Source organism: Panthera tigris, chromosome C1 (assembly GCF_018350195.1).
Source record: "Panthera tigris isolate Pti1 chromosome C1, P.tigris_Pti1_mat1.1, whole genome shotgun sequence".
Lineage (NCBI taxonomy): Eukaryota > Metazoa > Chordata > Mammalia > Carnivora > Felidae > Panthera > Panthera tigris.
The window spans coordinates 174,900,519-174,916,560 of NC_056667.1; positions in this window are offsets into that span (position 1 = coordinate 174,900,519).

Here is a 16,042-nt window from a genome sequence, read left to right on the forward strand (position 1 = left end):
TCTTTTTAAGTTTCTTGAGGCAAGCATCTGTATCTTAAAATAATCTTAAAATAACCACCATGCTACTATGCCTGGCACAGAGCAATTAGCAGAAAAGATTTATTAAATTGATGAATACATAAATTTTTACAATACTTGTTCAGTGTAACAAATTACTGAGAAAAGTATATATCTTCAAGACAGTTTGCACTATTTAGATGATAGATAATATACAATCTGTTACTTGGTTAATACTTCTAAATGCATATGTTTAAGGAAAACCTTAATTCACCAACAGAAAATGTAAGACAGCGTCTTCTTATTTGGAGTATCTTGATATTTAAATGGAACAAAACTCAGCATTTTAAATTGCTTAGTTGAGGATTAGTTCTGCTTTCTCATCTTTACTAAGCTTCATGTTTGTCATGGGCATAGTCACACTGTGTATTTATTCCACAGCATTAGTTCATCCTGAAACAAAATGTGGTGCTTCCGCTACTTGACATCTATTAGCTTCCTCCACAACCACCCCACCATAACCACTCAAATTGTTTTTCACCTTTACTGTGCAAAAAAACTTTTACTAGTAATAAAAAAATTTCCATTGGCCTTTATTATTCCTAAAACATGACAAGAAATGCTGTTATGTAATCTTACAGAAACATTTTACACATGAAAAAAACTGAAAGTTCAGAAACTTACATAAATTGCCCAGAGTCATATATATGACAAAGCTGCTGTCACTAATACATAAATGGAGCTCAAAAGAGGGGTTGATATAGAGAAATAGATTTGATATTGGTAGCTGATGGATCACTGATAATTGTTGACACCATGGGAATGCATGGAATGACTAGCTAAGGGAGAAAACGTGGAGAAGAAAGAATGACAAGTAAATCCCGGGTGAATCCGCGGTGATTAAAAATTCTTACTATGAAGAAGCAGAAAGAATGAGAGAAACCAAGAAGGAACAGTAAAATAGGTAAGAGACTAAGGAAAAAACAAAAAGTCAATAGTGTAGTTGTTATAAAGAAATCAAGGAAAACGAAAACTGAAAAAAAAAATAGGTTCTGTATTTGTTAATTATCAAGTTACTAGTAATCCTAACCAACGCATTTGCTAAGTAGTTGTGGAGATAGAAGTCAATTTGCAAAGGAGAAATCAGGAAGTTAAGGAGAGCAAATATACACAATATAGATCTTACATGAATTTTGTGTCAAAAGGATGGAGAGAAATAAAGCACAAGTTTGAGGTGGAAGCAGAATCAAGGAAAATTCTTTTAGTCTCTTTTGGCTCGAGGGAAGGGACAAAGTGTAGAATGTGAGGCCACCACTAACTAAACAAAGTCCTCAAGGCGGAAGGGAAGGATTCCCTTAGGGAGACAGGATGAGAGAAGGGGGTGGTGGGTGAAGTTACTGATGTTAAAGGATAGGGAAAGGAAATAAATGAGATTAATTTTATCCCTGACTGAAGACATATAGTCACACACTTATAAAGAAAAGATGTATAGGATAAAGAGTCGCAGAAAATCTGACAATATTTGGGGCCATCCCTGTAGGGAACAAGAAAGGAAACTAAAAGCAAGAGTTGCCTGGAAGCATTAAGTGCCCGGAGGGTGGGTGGGACTCACAATAAATTCCACACTTTCCCTAACAGAACTCAGGGCAGGAAGTTCCCTGCCCACCATGGCTCTTCGAATCAAACACTCTTGTAAGAGAATGTTGAAGATGAGAAGCGCAGATTGGCCAGATCGAGAGGCGGCAATATCAGCTACACTCAACATACAACAGTAGTTTCAAAAGCCGGTGCAGTCCTTAAGTTGTGAGGCAAAGTAAGGCCCTCCCTGTATCATTACCCTCTCCGCACTTCATCTACTCCTTCTTCCTCCCAGAGGATGTACATCCTTCATTTTTCTTTTCTTTCTCCTCACCTATTTTTCTCAAACCCTACCCATGTTACACCATTTATAAATATCACAGCTGAAAAAGGCGTATGTGTCCTCTTCAAATCCAAACACACGTGAGTGGAGGATACTTTCTTTTTATTCCACTTTGACGTCAGTGTGCCAAGTTATTAAGCCAGGCACAAGTCCGCATGCACTCCTGAGGACTGCAGAGCAAGGAGTCCTGTGACAGGAATGCTGACAATGAGGAAGCACCTTGTGACTTGATGGAGTTACTGATCAAAACTTACAATTTTTGAAGAATTTCCCTTGGAATTAAAATTCCATACTCTAGCACTCCTATCTATCTCTATATATGGATTAAAAATCATTTTACATAAACTTACATTTTGAATGAAATGGAAAGTTAGGTTTTCAAGTATCCTCCCCCCACTCATACACTCATTTAACTTTTTTAAAAGACTTATTTATTTATTTTTGAGAGAGAGGGAGAGAGAAAGTGTGAGTGCAGGGGGGGCAGAGAAAGAGGGAGACAGAGTATCCCAAGAAGGTTCTGCACTATCAGTGTGGAGACCAAGGTCACACTCGAACCCACAAACTGTGAGATCATGACCTGAGCTGAAGTCAGATGCTTAATCGATTGAGCCACAGGCGCCCCCACATTTAACTTTTCAAATGACCAAATTCTCATTAATTCAATCTTGCCACTGACAATTTGGGGTAATTCACATATGGGCTAAATTTAAATCTTTCCTTTTGCATATTAAGGAAATTAATAGAGTCAACACAATTTCAAGGGCATTTTCTCTTTGAATGTGTAAACTGTATTAAAGTTTGGAGTGAATATATGCCAGTGGAAACATTTCTATGGGGAGGTGACTCAGTGCAACGTTGCCTAACCCACAGAGCTGCTGATTATCTTCCTATATTCCTTAAAGCAGGCCCTCCAATAGAACACATGTTAACCTAGACCCAGGTCCTGTCTGTATCTGCATTCCTATGTAAATATTTATTTTATTTTATTTTTAAATTTTTATTATTGAAGTAAAATTATGATATGTTATATTAGTTTCAGGTGTACAACATAATGATTAAATATTTTATTGATTCAAGCAGTTCACCAATTCTAATCAGTCTTGGTCACAATTAGTGTTTTACCGTACAGTTGACTCTTGAACAACACAGGTTTGAACTGCATGAGTCCACTTATACGTGAATATTTTTCAATAAATACAGGCTAGTACAGCAAATGCTTTTTCTTTTTATGATTTTCTTTTCTCTAGCTTACTTGATTGTAGGAATACAGTATGTAATACATATAACATACAAAATGTGTGTTAATTGCTCTTTATGTTATCAGTGAGGCTTCCAGTCAGCAGTAGGCTATTAGTAGTTAAGTTGTGGAGGAGTCAAAAATTATATACAGATTTTTGACTGTGCAGGTGTCAAAGCCCCTAACCCCCTTGATGTTCAAGAGCCAACTGTAAGTTCATGTTTATTTTACTCTTGTCTTTTCAAGTATAAATTAATTGTATTCCTATGATCTTCCTGAAAATAAAAATTTATTTCACCAGTGTCAATCTACAATGCTTTCTTTTGCAATCCCTATCAAAATAACACCAGCGTTCTTCACAGGCTAGAACAAACAATCCTAAAATTTGCATGAAACCAGAAAAGACCCCGAAAAGCCAAAGCAATCATGATAAAGAAAACCCAAGCTGGAGACATCATAATCCCAGACTTCAAGCTGTACTGCAAAGCTGTAATCATCAAGACAGTATGGTACTGGCACAAGAACAGACACTCAGATCAATGGAACAAAATAGAGAACCCAGAAATGGACCCACAAACGAATGGCCAACTAATCTTTGACAAAGCAGGAAAGAATATCCAATGGAATAAAGACAGTCTCTTCAGCAAGTGGTGCTGGGAAAACTGGACAGTGACATGCAGAAGAATGAACCTGGACCACTTTCTTACACCATACATAAAAGTAAACCCAAAATGGATGAAAGACCTCAATATAAGACAGGAAGCTATCAAAATTCTTGAAGAGAAAGCAAGTAAAAAATTCTTTGATCTCGGCCGCAGCAACTTCTTATTCAACACGTCTCCAGAAGTAAGGGAAACAAAAGTAAAAATGAACTATTGGGACCTCATCAAAATAAATAAAAAGCTTCTGCACAGCCAAGGAAACAATCAGCAAAACTATAAGGCAACCGACAGAATGGGAGAAGATAATTGCAAATATCAGATAAATGATTAGTATCCAAAATCTATAAAGAACTTATCAAACTCAACACCCACAAAACAAATAATTGAGTGAAGAAATGGGCAAAAGACATGAATAGACACTTCTCCAAAGAAGACATCCAGATGGCCAACTGACACAGGAAAAAATACTCCACATCACTCATCAGGGGAATACCACAATGAGATACCACCTCACACTTGTCAGAATGGCTAAAATTAACAACTCAGGCAACAACAGATGTTGGCAAGGATGAGGAGAAAGGGGATCTCTTTTGCATTGTTGGTGGAAATACAAGCTGGTGCAGCCATTCTGGAAAACAGTATGGAGGTTCCTCAAAAAACTAAAAATAGAACTACCCTACAACCCAGCAATTGCACTACTAGGCATTTATCCACGGGATACAAGTGTGCTGTTTTGAAGGGGCACATGCACCTCAATGTTTATAGCAGCGCTATCGACAATAGCCAAAGAATGGAAAGAGCCCAAATGGCCATCAACCGATGAATGGATAAAGAAGAAGTGGTATATATGTACACAATGGAGTATTACTCGACAATCAAAAAGAATGAAATCTTGCCATTTGCAACTATGTGGATGGAACTGGAGGGTATTATGCTAAGCGAAATTAGAGAAAAACAAGTATCATATGATTTCCCTCATATGAGGAATTTAAAATACAAAACAGATGAACATAAGGGAAGGGAAGCAAAAAGAATATAACAACAGGGAGGGGGACAAAACATAAGAGACTCATATATAGAGAACAAACAGAGGGCTGCTGGAGGGGTTGTGGGAGGGAGGATGGGCTAAATGGGTGTCATTAAGGAATCTACTCCTGAAATCATTGTTGCACTATATGCTAACTAACTTGGATGCAAATTAAACAATAAATAAATTTAAAAAATAAATAAAAATTTTCAAAAAAGAAAAAAAATATGCTTTCTTTTGTTTCAGATCAGAGGTAATGTTTCAAAAGGAACTATTTTCAAAAGCCATGACAATTCTTGTCACATAGCTGAGTGAAAATCAAGAAAAATCTCTACCAGATAGCATTTTTAAGGCCTATTATGAGATATTCTGTCTATTTAAAAGTAAAAAAACTGCATCTGCTTAAAAATATTGTTTACTATTTATATTTTGTATTAATTCTGACTAGGTATCTAAGTTATTTATTGACATATAGAAATGTTAAATAAAATTGTATGTTGTCCTTACTTTAAATAATCTTAACTTTCCCTTTTATTTCAGTGTAATTGCCTAACAATGACCTCTCTAAATTTATAATTTCTGGAATCTTCACTAATTTTTATTTTTTATAGAATGGTCTGATGCTTATAATTCTCTCAGTCATGCCACAAATGTATTCATGCCACAAATTTACATTCAAGAGATGGTATATCTAGCCGTGTACTGTGTTAGATGCAATAATCCAGAAATGTCTCTGCTCTGGAGGACACTACATGGGGGTGAAGGATCAAATCAGGGAACCAGATTCTGCGTGAAGCAAGGTGACTATATGAGAATACAGGTAGGTGGTGGTAAGGGGAGGACCTACCAAAGTGTGAGGACAGCATACAGGACTGTTTTCAGGGGGGTGGGGGGATGGGTAAGGCTGAGCTGAGTCCAAAAGAAAAGGCCTTGAAGATCCCTCACATGTGGAGCTGGGATCTGTGAGGGAGGGGAGAGACCTTCCAGGGCAGGCAAAATCATGGGGATGTGATCAGAGGATGTGACTAGAGTCATATGACTAGATGTTCAGGTGAGCAAGAGAAGGGGAGGGGCTCATTCTCCCTGACTTTATAGTTATCTGAAGACTGGACTTTAGTCCTAAATTCAAATTGCTTCAATATTTAAAAGTTTGCATCTAAGAATTTGACTGAAGTCACAGCACCTCTATTCTTGACTACAAGATGAGAAATGGTGTCCAAATAGTTCGTTCATTTTGGGAAAGGAAAAGTTCATAGAGCAAAATTTTAAACTGTGGGGCCCTTTTGAGGAGAAATAGAATATATACCAGAGGAAACAGAGGTTCAGTGAGCTTATGGGTTGAGAGAGAAGGGGATGGCGTTCAGGACTAAGAAGGACTTTCTTGTATAGCTCAAGTCTGGTATGATTTGGGAAGGCTGTCCCAGAAATGTTTCCTTGTAATGAAGGAAAGGCATATGAGGGGCTCTTTCCTTCTTGATTCTCTTACTTTTAACTCAACAAATAGAAATCAGATTCCAAGATACCCCAAAAGAAGCTAAACTGCCTGAGGAAAATATGATATCTGCAAATCAGTGTAAACTAGCTGTCATATACTTTGCATGAGTAATAAACTGAAAGGAGAATAGGCTAGTGAAGAAGGAGGGGGAAAAACAAAAAGCAAAACCAGAATCTCGGGCTGAAGATAAAAACCTGATAAAATCATTTTTTCAAAGAATGCCAAGAACTCAGAGTTGAAGGTTGGTCTTGTCAACTTCTCAAGTCTCTAATTCCTCTCAAGAAAAGATGTGATGAATAGATAAGAGTAATTTATAATGAACATTTCAGTAGTTGCTTATAAAGTACTTAAAGGTGCTTCAGAGCTATTCTTTTAAGTCTTTAAAAGTTTGACCATGATATTAATTTCTGTTATAAAGAAGATGACTGACTTAGAAATGTACACATAGGTCCAGTCAATTATCACAAACCCAGAATTAGTAGAGTCCAAAACAAAAAAGCTATACTGATGTGTGTTTACTCCACTACTCACTTAGCATTTGAAGCTAAATTTAAAAGCAAAAACCTATCACCCTTTTTATGAGGCTTCATCAGTTATTAATGAAAGATTATACAGGCTTACACATAAATACATATAAGGGCTCACTTTAAAACCAACAAACAAAAAACCACTTTATAAATAGACTAAAAAGCATGATGAACCTCTCTAGCCAATTTTGCAACAGTCAGTCCCTGTTGCAAAAACATTCCAGCAGTGAAGAGTCAGTCATGTTAGGAAGCGTCCAGGGTTCTGACTGCTGAGGAGGCAGAGCTCCTTGCTGGGTCTGGGAATCCCAGCTCTGGATGGGAGCGAATTGCTATGAAGCACTTGAAATCTACAGATCAAAAAAAAAAAAATCTCTCTCAGATATTCCAAATTAAAAGTTCTGCATTGAGTTCTAGAGACAGCAGACTCATACATGGGAGAGACTTGAACAAAGCTTGATAACGGAGTAGATCAGTATATCTTGCTCGTGATTTCAAAACCTAATCTAAAGCATTGCCTCCAAATTAAGAATTAATATTCTAATACAAACATAAATTTGTAAAATTATTGTTGTACTCTGCTACCTTAGTAAGACATTGTCTTTGTCCAAAATAAAGGTAGTCACTATTTTATAGGTGGAAACATGAAGCCAGAGAGGTAAGGAGTTTTCCTTATATCACACAGCAAATAAATGACAGTTTAAATAAAATTCAAATATCTTCAACCAATAACCAGAAAAAATAACAATAATATAGCTAACAATTTTGATCACCACTTTTTAAATGTTTACTTATTTTGAGAGAGAGAGAGAAAGAGCATAAGCAGGGGAGGGGCAGAGAGAGAGAGAGAGAAAATCCCAAGCAGGCTCCAAGCTTAGCTCATAGCCAGATGTGGAGCTTGAACTCCTGAACTGTGAGATCACTACCTGAATGGAAATCAAGAGAGAGATGCTTAACCAACTGGGGCACCCAGGTGCCCCTGATCACCATTTTTAATTCTTTACATGACTTTTATGCTTATCTGATTCTCCTACCTACATGTAGGTTGTAGGTACTACTATTGTTTTTACTTTACATATGAAGAAAGGAAGCACAGAGTGCCTATATAACTTCTGCAAAGTCATACACAGCTAGTAAATAGGCAGAAATGAAATGCAGTCAGCCTAACTTCACAGCCCATAATCAGAACTACTATACCTTCACACTTTATTTCTCGATCGACCTCCTCATAGTAACAGTTGATAGGCATTTTGTCTATCAGACACCATAAATGAACTCATTATAGAATAAGTCCTCCCTCTAGTCCTCCCTCAGAAGCAAAACAAAACCATCAGGGTGCTTTTTGGTGGAACAATCTGTGACCCAGGATCTGCCTAGAGAAGACAGCCCCATTACCCACAATTCCATAGCCTTTGTGGTCTAGGGCCTCAATGCTCCTGAGGCTTCCTGACTCCACCAGCCCTCGTGTTAGTTGTATTCAGGCATTCTCTCCATGTACACAGTTGTTTGTTTTACAGAAACATAATAACACATTTCAAGTATCCATCTGTTGCTTAAATCCTCTCTATGATAGTCTTGCCAAATGTTCTGGAAATTTGAAACTTCCCATGATAGCTCATCTGTCTTTGGACAACTTTAACAGAGAAATTTCTTTCTCACATGGAGATAAAATCTGTTTGTAGCTTCCTTTTATTTTTTCCAGTTAAAACCTTTAGGTCTAATCTGTTTTGTTTTTTTCTTATTTTGAGCATTTAATCAACATTACAGACTCCATCCCCAGAAAATATGGCTTATGGGCAATTTCTGGGGCATTGCCCAAGGTGTATGATGGTCTATGGGCCTTAGGCTTAGAAACCCTTCAATAACAGCCCTTCAAGTGCTTTAAAGGAAAGAGTACTCTTCCCTTCTGTACCGTGTAATATGTCCAAGTACAGAGACTTGCGCTCTTCTCTCCCCACTGAATTATATCTGCTTAGACACTTGCCATTCATTTCAGTCCATGGAGACCTTTCTGAATCCCAGTTCTATGATCTAATGTATTCACTTGCCTTCCTTCAAGTTACTTTTAGGCTTCATCAGCATGTCCCAGTGTTTTCACCATAGTCAGTGACAGAGATATCAGCCAGGAAAGCTGGAGACAGAGCACCAACCAAAGGATATCACCTGAGGGAAGTGGGGAGAGGGACCACTGTATTTTTTGCAAAGATTGTATACTGGAACTTAAGTCCACAAATGCACAAGAAAGTGAGCACATTTAACAAACAGAATATAAAACAGATGCAATTAACTTTATGCCCCAAAGAGATTTGCTTTTGTTCTGATTTCTCCAAGGTTAGGATTAGTTCAGGAATTGGACAAACTCAGAGGATATGGAAACACATGAAAGCCACATGATTGAGGGTCTAGGTACTGATTGCAAAACTTTTTTTTTTTATGGTTTAGGATATAACCTTAGGAAACCCAAGTATTTGGGTTCCAAGTCTAAAGTGCCTCCAAATTCTAGCCTTCTAAATAAACAGAGTGACTATCCAGTAACTGTCTCTATGGCTTGAAGGATTCTCACGGCCAGTAACTTTACAAATGCCATGTTGGGGATTAAGTTTTTTTAAACCTAGTTTATTAATTTAATTTACTTGTTTTGAAATTTTTTTTTTATGCTTCAAGGGTAGCTTTTACTTCTAGTGTTCTAAAGTTTTGTGGACAGGTGCACAATAAGCTTTTTCATCTACTTTCTAGATTTTATAAATTAAATCATATCCCTTCTAGCACTTAGCATTTCAGAACTAAGTGCTTTAATGTAGCCAGCATCGTGGAAGAAGATTGAATATATTTGAGCCAGAGGATCCACCCTGTCATTAACTACCCAAGTGATCATGAACAATTGTACTACCCTTTCTGGGACTCTTACTCCTCATGTAGAAAAGGAGGGATCTGGGTTACTTCTCTAAGGTCTCCTCTGGTTTTCAAAATTTTGTTATTCTAATTCCATTAAATTAGAAGGGCGCACTGAAGAATCAGAACAAAGTCAAACAGCAGTACCTGGATTCTTTTCTGTGCCTTAAACTTCAAGGCTGCAAGTATGATCTTAATACACGAGGGCTATTACACAACATAATTTCATTGTGTCAGTAATGCACAGTAGATCACACGATACAATCCCTCTAACTCAACAGTTCTTAAATTTGGTTGTGCATTGGAAACACCCAGGGAGTTTTAAAATCTGATGATGCCTAGATCCCACTCCTAAAACTTCTAATTTAATTGGTAAGGAGTAAGGCTACCTACACCAATAGGATTATAAAACCTTCTTCAGTTTAGAACCAGTGCTCCCACCCATAGCTCTCAATTCTCAATGCATGCCAGCGTCACCTGATAATTTTTCAAAACGTGCCAATGCCTAGGTCCACTTCCACATTCTAATTCCATTGGCTTATGACACCAGGGCGTCAACATGTTTTAAAAGGTGATTGTCACAGGAAGACAGGGCTGGGAACTACTTCTCTAATCTCTACCACACAAGTTCTTTCTATTTGATCATGCTGACCTCCTATTCCATCCCACACTGGCCACTCATCAAATGAAAAACCTTTGATCTAATTACAAGGTACAGCTCCACCTCCATTATATCAACCTAGAGCAGCCGCAATTTCCTGCTTGTCCGCTAGACCATAACCTCTTATCTTGTCAGTTAACCACTGCTCCCTGTTCTGTGGCCATACTTGCCATTCAATGGTCTCCCAAATGTTTCTTTCAGATTGTAGTCCCATTTCTTAATTTCGATATGCTTTGTTCATCAATTCTCCCTTTACATGGAATACTTTTGCTCTCTATTCCAAACTTTCTCTGCATCCTGGATTATCCTGATCAAATTTCTCCTATGATCCCAACTAACTACTACTGAAGGGAATCTAAAAGAGATACCAAACTGAAACAAATCTGCCAATTATTGCCAGCAATCAATCAAATGCTAGGCTTATACAGCAAGAGAATTGGAAAACACACACGCACACATGAATGACTTATAAAACTGTGGCACTTTTTTCCATTCCACATTTGTTTCAGTTCTGGCCAGGCACCTTAACAAATAGAAGGATTAGTCTTGAGAAAGCACAAAGATGAGAACCGTAAATTATCAAAGGAATTAAGGACTTACCAAAAGAAAATGATAGCAAAGATTAGAACTTTAGTCTGGAAAGATGAAAGCATAAATCATTTTTAAATGGTGACTAAAACACTGTTATTTTCTCAAACATGAAACATAGAAGCTGAAAGAACAGTTTTAGAAAAAAATGAGAGTTACTACTACAGAGTAATTATAAAACAAAATTCTAAGGAGCTTGTGCAGGGTAAAAATAAACAGGGTCATTGATGTCCTAGATAAATTTGATAAATAATTGAGATATAATGGGTTTTTCAGAAAGCAAAAAAATAAATACCTAAATTGGGAAAGAACTTTACAAATTTTTAAAGCATCTTCTTATGCATGGTCTTATTTAAATTTTATAAAACATTATAAGTTATAAGAAGTTAGAGCTGTTCTGAGTACATTCTGAACATTTTGAAGTCAGTATGGTACAGGCATCCATCATCTCCCACATATCTCCTTTGAGATACTATTTGAAATGCAATGCTGTGCTGTATTTACTTTAGTGACATTTATAGCCTTATGGCCATGAGGCTAATGAAGCTTGAAGCCTTAAGCCTTTCTCTTGTAAAGTTTCTTTCCAAGCCTTAAGAGGAGTGTGGGCAATCAGTTCCTTTGATCATATGTTTTTGTCAAATACCAAATGTAAATTATTGTTATTTGTTGTAATTTTCCTGTTCATTCTGAATATTTACTTTTGTATGGACTCTGTATCGGTAATTTTATAATCTTTACCTTAAGTATGGAATATGTGTCCCCTCCTGCCTCTGGCTCATTATTACTAAGTCCTAGTGTCCTGCTAACCACTGCAAGGCCTTTGGTATCCTTCCTGGTTGTCTTTTAACCCTCTTTCATCAACACTCGGCCTTTCAGCTTCAGCTGTTCCTTGCCATCTCTCCACAGCCTTCTCCTTCATTTCTGATGACCGTGTCGTTATTCCAAGGGTGACACAGTTTATCAGGTAAAATCTTCCAGCTATTCCTTTTCTCTCAAAATGTTCTTTCCCCTACAATTTTGCTCCTTTTCCTCAACCATGGAGAAGGTTCTTAACCTTGGAGAACTCTGGAACTCTCCCAGCCTCCTCTCTCATTTCAACCACCCACCCTTCTCCTGCTCCTCAGATCCCTTCCTGCCACCCATGAGCACGCTCAGCACTTGCCACAGTTATGGTCTCATTTAGTAGTCTCTCTCTCATAAATTTCCATTCCTTGACCAAAGGAAGAAGAAACACACACACCCACCCACCCACACACACAAAATACTGAAAACCTCTTTTATCTTGAGCCTTTTTGGCATGAGTGCCCCAAAAGGAAGAAAGGGAAGATTTGTGGCAATGGCTCCTGGACTAACCTTGCAAGCAGTGCTTTTCCCACTGGAGATGTGGCCAAAATAGACACCGGAAAATGTTAAAAAAAACAAAACAAAACAAAACAAAAACAACAAGCACCACCACCGGAACATGGTTTCTCTTTTCACTACATGTGGTTTAGTGCACCTGGAGTTCTAACATCAGGCTGAGCTATGCAGAAAGCGCAATAATGTCACCCAAGGTCTACATTATACACATGCACACAACCATACAGCCTGGGTCAGAAGTGTTTGTTAATTAGTCAGGGCTGATTTCAGGAGTTCAGCCATGAATTAAAGATTCCACTGTGTCAGCTCTAAACTACCCACACAATATAGAAAAGGGCAAATGTTTATTTTACCAAGATTTCAATAATGTGGGCGTAAGCTCGGAGAACTACAATACTTAGAAATTTATCTAGAAGGCATAATTAAGTAGACTATCTCAGTCACTGAATATTTTAGTTATCAAGCCTTTTTCTCAATTAAGTAATATTAACTGGTGATTCTGGAAAATGTTTATTAAAAGTTAGCATGGTATGGTCTCTTAATTTTCCTCCCAGAAAACCTTCTAACAATTCAAATCAGATTTAAATAAAGATTTTAGTAAAGCAGCATTTAAAGGAGAGTCCTGGACAGGATCAACATTGTAGTTGAATAGAAACACACACAGTCTGCCAAGAAAAAAGAATAAACAATTTGAACTTTGCCTTAGATTTCAGTCTAGGAATTTGCAGTACTTTAATGCTACATATTTTGTTCAACCTACAAAAACCCACAATGTTTATGGAAGCCTAGGAGAGCCAACTTCCCAGTAAATATTCTTAGTATAATAAAACATTAATGCTGTGCTAACATCACAAGTTTTCATATATTCAGAAGCAAACTGTACTGATTTCCTGCATGTAAAAGATTTAGTAATTAAAATAAATAAAATTATAGCTAAACATGTAACCCTAGATATTTTTCATGCCTGCCATTTGCTAGCTCATCGGTAATAATTTAGCACCAGGGTACTGGTATATATCTCTGGGAAGAAAAAAAAAAAACAAAAACAGTGTACAAATAATAACCAAATCCTGTGAATTCCTGACAGTTCTAAAAATTTTGACATATAATCACTTTTAGTTAAATATACATGCCCTGATGGGTACCTGAGTGGCTCAGTCGGTTAAGCATCTGACTTTAGCTCAGGTCATAATCTCACAGTTCATGAGTTTGAGTCCCGCTTCAGGTGAGCCCCACTTTTCTCTCTCTCTCTTCTTTTCCCTCTCTCTCTCTCTCTCTCTGAGCCTTGCTCACTTGTGCCTTCTCTCTCTAATATATATATTAGAGACTGAGATAGTCTACTATATATATATATATATATATATGTATATATATATATGTACATATATATATATATCAGAGTCTACTATATATATATATTAGAGTCCTCTATATATATATATATATTAGAGACTAAGATAGTCTAATATATATATATATATATATATATATATATATATATAAAACCCTGATACTCTCCTACCCATCAAGACAACCCTGGCCATTCACTTCCTTCCTTTCTTTTCTCTTTTCTTTTCTTTTCTTTTTTTAAATATATAATTCATTGTCACATTGGTTTCCATACAACACCCAGTGCTCATCCCAACAGGTGCCCTCCTCAATGCCCATCACCCACTTTCCCCTCTCTCCCCCCCATCAACCCTCAGTTTGTTCTCAGTATTTAAGAGTCTCTTATGGTTTGACTCCTTCCCTCTCTGTAACTTTTTTCCCCCTTCCCCTCCCCCATGGTCTTCTGTTAAGTTTCTCAGGATCCACATGAGTGAAAACATACGGTATCTATCTTTCTCTGCCTGACTTATTTCACTTAGCATAATACTCCCACTTCCTTTCAATAGGGTAGTGGTGCACACTCACTGAAAATGCTGAGTCACGGTCATGTGAGGCATTCGTGCCATCTCCTGTTTAGGATTACCTAATGAAGAAAGCTCAATAGTGGTGAGCTAAGTAATGACCAAGAAGGAATTTAGTCCATGACTACTATTGGCTACCTTTCACTCTTTCTTGAGCTGAGTTCTGTAAGCTTACACTGCCTCAGGCATGAGGAAATAATTGGCTTCACAAAAATACAGGTCAGATTCCTTACAATATTAAACTGGGACTTACAGTATAACAAAAAATCCATGGGAGACAGCCAAGACAGCCAAGCTGAAGACAATAATCAAAATAACAATGCTTTCTTAAAAGTATTGGACTAGTTTCTTAGCATCGTCACAATAAAAATGGACTAACACTCAGCAGAGCCACTTAGGGCATATGCAGCCTGATTGTAGTCCAAACATCATGACACAGCAGAAAAAATTGGGCAGACTCACCTCCTCCCAAGCGGTAGGCACAGCAATAATCTTTCAAACCTCAGAAAGACATCCCAGCACACTGATACTCAGACTAGTAAATTTTGTTCTAAAACATTAAAAACAGTTTCCTATATACTTACAGGTCTTTTTTGCTGACTGTACTTGTTATACTTTTACTTCTGTTAGCCTTGTGTTTGGCATATAGTTGAATGCTATGCACTAATAAACAAATGATAGAAAAGTTAATAATATGGAATATAATATGGCTGAATCTAATTCTTAAAATAAGAATTCTTAAGAATGCTTAACTTGGGAGAATTGCCCAGAGTGGGATCCCTCAAGGTTGATCTGGGTTTTTTTTTAATTTTTAATGTTTATTTATTATTTCTGAGAGAGAGAGAGAGAGAGAGAGAGTGTGTGTGTGTGTGTGTGTGTGTGTGTGTGTACACGTGTGCGTGCTCATAAGTGGGAGAGAAACAGAGAAGGAGGGAGACACAGAATCTGAAGCAGGCTCCAGGCTCTGCACTGTCAGCACAGGGCCAGATGCAGGGCTCAAACCCAGGAACCACAAGATCATGACCTGAGCTGAAGTCAGATGTTTAACTGACTGGGCCACCCAGGTGCCCCAATGGCCTATTTTTATGTACCAAAAGAAGTTATTGTTAATTAATGGATCCATTCATTTATTCAACAAATATTTATTGACTATCTTTTGCACACCTATTGTCCTAGGTTTCTATGATTCAGGGATCAACAGAACAGGCTTGGACACTGGTCTCATAGAATTTACATTTTAGAGGGAAAGATGTTTTTTAAAAAATTAAAAAGGAGCAAACAAATAATGGTATAGCTATGATTGTGATTAGGGTCCAAATGGGAAGAGTTTGGAGAAATGGAAAAGTGAGAGCTGATTATGCAGAGCCATTATAGGCCATGTTAGAATTTTCTGTTTTACCTTGAGAGAAATGTGGAACATTTTAAAATGTAAAGGAGGGCTACAACATGATTACAATTTCATTTTGAAAAGAAAACTCTAGTGATTTATGAGTAGAAAGGATTGGAGGAAATGAAAAAACAAGATGATGGCAGGAGTGGGTAGGAGTAAAGGTCCAGTTGGGAAGCTATTGCTGTAGTCCAGCCAAGAGATAGTGGCAGTTGAGCCTGAAGAGTGGCAGATTCAAGGTTGAGAAATGGACAGACTCAAGATTCACCTACAAGGTGGCATCAACACATGCTTACAAAAAGTACAATAGTCAAGGGTAACATCAGCATTTCTGTCATGAACAATTGGGAAGATGAGGATGAGAGATTGAGAATACTAGATA